The sequence below is a fragment of the Equus przewalskii genome, chromosome 3, assembly GCF_037783145.1.
Source record: "Equus przewalskii isolate Varuska chromosome 3, EquPr2, whole genome shotgun sequence".
NCBI lineage: Eukaryota > Metazoa > Chordata > Mammalia > Perissodactyla > Equidae > Equus > Equus przewalskii.
In genome coordinates, this window is record NC_091833.1 from 73,738,869 (window position 1) to 73,741,386 (window position 2,518).

The window sequence follows — 2,518 nt, forward strand, 5'->3', positions numbered from 1 at the left end:
TGAGCTAACATCTGTTGCCAATCTTCTTTTTTTCCCCCCTTCTTTCTCTCCCTAAAGCCCCCCAGTACATAGTTGTATATTCCAGTTGTAGGTCCTTCTGGTTGTGCTATGTGGGACGCCACCTCAGCATGGCTGGATGAGCAGTGACGTGTCTGTGCCCAGGATCTGAACCAGCGAAACTCTGGGATGCCAAAGCAGAGCATGTGAAACCAACCACTAGGCCACGGGGCTGGCATCTAAAAAATATTTATTTTTTTCATCTGCTGCATGCATGTGCCTCCATATATTTTTCTAAAGTATATTACAGTTGTCATCTCTTAAAGATGGGGATATATCCTGAGAAATGTGTCATTGGGCAGTTTCTTTGTTGTACGAACATCATAGAGTGTACTTGCAGATACTTAGATGGTATAGCCTACTACACACTTTGGCTGTGTGATATACCATATTGCTCCTAGGCTACAAACGCGCATAGCATGCTACTATAGTGAACATTGTAAGCAACTGTAATGCAATGGTAAGTATTTGTGTATCTAAATGTAGAAAAGGATGGTAAAAATACGGTATAAAAGATAAAAAAATGGTAGACCTTTATAGGACACTTACCAAGAATGGAGGTCACAAGACTGGAAGTTGCTCTGGGCGAGTCAGTGAGTGAGTGGTGAGTGAGTGTGAAGGCTAGGACATTCCTGTACATTACTGAAGACTATAAACACTGTGCAGTTAGGCTACACTCAATTTATTAAAAATAATTTTTCTTTCTTCAATAGTAAATTAAGATTAGCTTCTGCCACTGTTTTACTTTATAAAACTTTTAATTTTTTTAACTTTTTGCCTCTTTTGTAATTACACTTAAAACACAAACACATTGTACAGCTATACAAAAATATTTTCTTTCTTCATATCCTTACTCTATAAGCTTTTTTCTATTTTTAATTGCTTTTGTTTTTCTTTTTAAACTGTTTTGTTAAAGACTAAGACACAAACACACACATTAGCCTATGGCTACAGAGTCAAGATCATCAATATTAGTGTCTTCCATCTCCACGTCTTGTCCCACCAGAAGGTCTTTGGGGCAGTAACACGCATGGAGCTGTCATCTCCTATGATAACAATGCCTTCTAGAATACCTCCTGAAGGACCTGCCTGAGTCTCTTCTTGAGGAGGTGTCACTCTTTTCAGAAATATGTCTGTGGTGGTTTGCTTAGTTTGTTTCTTTTTTTCATTCTAGATTTGCTTGTAAGCAAATAATTCACCATGAACATTCCTCTCTGTTAATGAAAACCCCCCAGTATTGGGGTCCATGCTTTAAAGCTTTTTTTTTTTTTTTTTAAAGATTTTATTTTTTCCTTTTTCTCCCCAAAGCCCCCCCCCCCGGGTACATAGTTGTGTATTCTTCGTTGTTCTTCGTTGTGGGTTCTTCTAGTTGTGGCATGTGGGACGCTGCCTCAGCGTGGTCTGATGAGCAGTGCCATGTCCGCGCCCAGGATTCGAACTAACGAAACACTGGGCCGCCTGCATCGGAGCGCGCGAACTTAACCACTCGGCCACGGGGCCAGCCCCATGCTTTAAAGCTTTTTAAAGACCTTGTTGAGGTCTACAAAAGCGTTTGCTAAACCATTCACTGTGAATTTTCTCAGGAGTTCTTCTTCTTCTCCTGTAGTTTCCTGTTCTCTTGCCTCTTCTTCAGCTATGCATTTCTGTTCTAGTTCCAACAACTCTTCATTAGTCAGTTCCTCAGGAACCGCCTCTACTTGCGCCTCATTGTCATCCTCATCCATACCTAGGTTGAAGTTGTTTGCCATCTACCACAGCCTTGTTGATTTTTGCAATGTCCTCACCCTTGGCAAATCTTTTGAGGTCATGGACCAACCTCTTGAGTGTTTTCCTCTAGATGTCATTCATATCCTCCTTGACTTCACCCCAAGCCCAAACCAGATTCTTGATGTAGTCATTGATATTGTAATCCTCCAGATTTGTATCAATGTCTTCCTCAGTTGAAAAATAGCCTCGGCAAAGGTCCCCCTCTGGTAGTGGGCCTTAAAAGCTGCTATAATTCCTCGATCCATTGGTTGGATTAAAGAGGTGGTGTTTGGAGGGAGAAACACCGCTTTGGCATTGGGATGAAGCTCACCAATAAAAGGAGGATGTCTGGGAGCATTATCAACAATCAGCAAAATCTTGAAATGTACCTTATCCTACAAACAGTATTTCTCCATTTCACTGGTATAGCAATTCAGAAGGGCACCTTGGAAGAGGAGCTGGATCATCCATGACTTTTTATTGCTCCTACAGTACACTGGCAGTGTAAGCGTATTGATACGCTTGAGGTCCCTAGAGTTTTCACTGTGCCAGATCAAAAAGGGTTTCAATTTGTAGCCTGTATCATTGCCCCCAAGCAAGACTGTTATCCTGTCCTTAAACCTTTCAAACCTAGCATTGATTTGGCCTCCTTATGGATGAAAGTCCTTTCAGGCCTACGTTTCCAGAATAGGGAGTTTCACCCACATTGAGTATT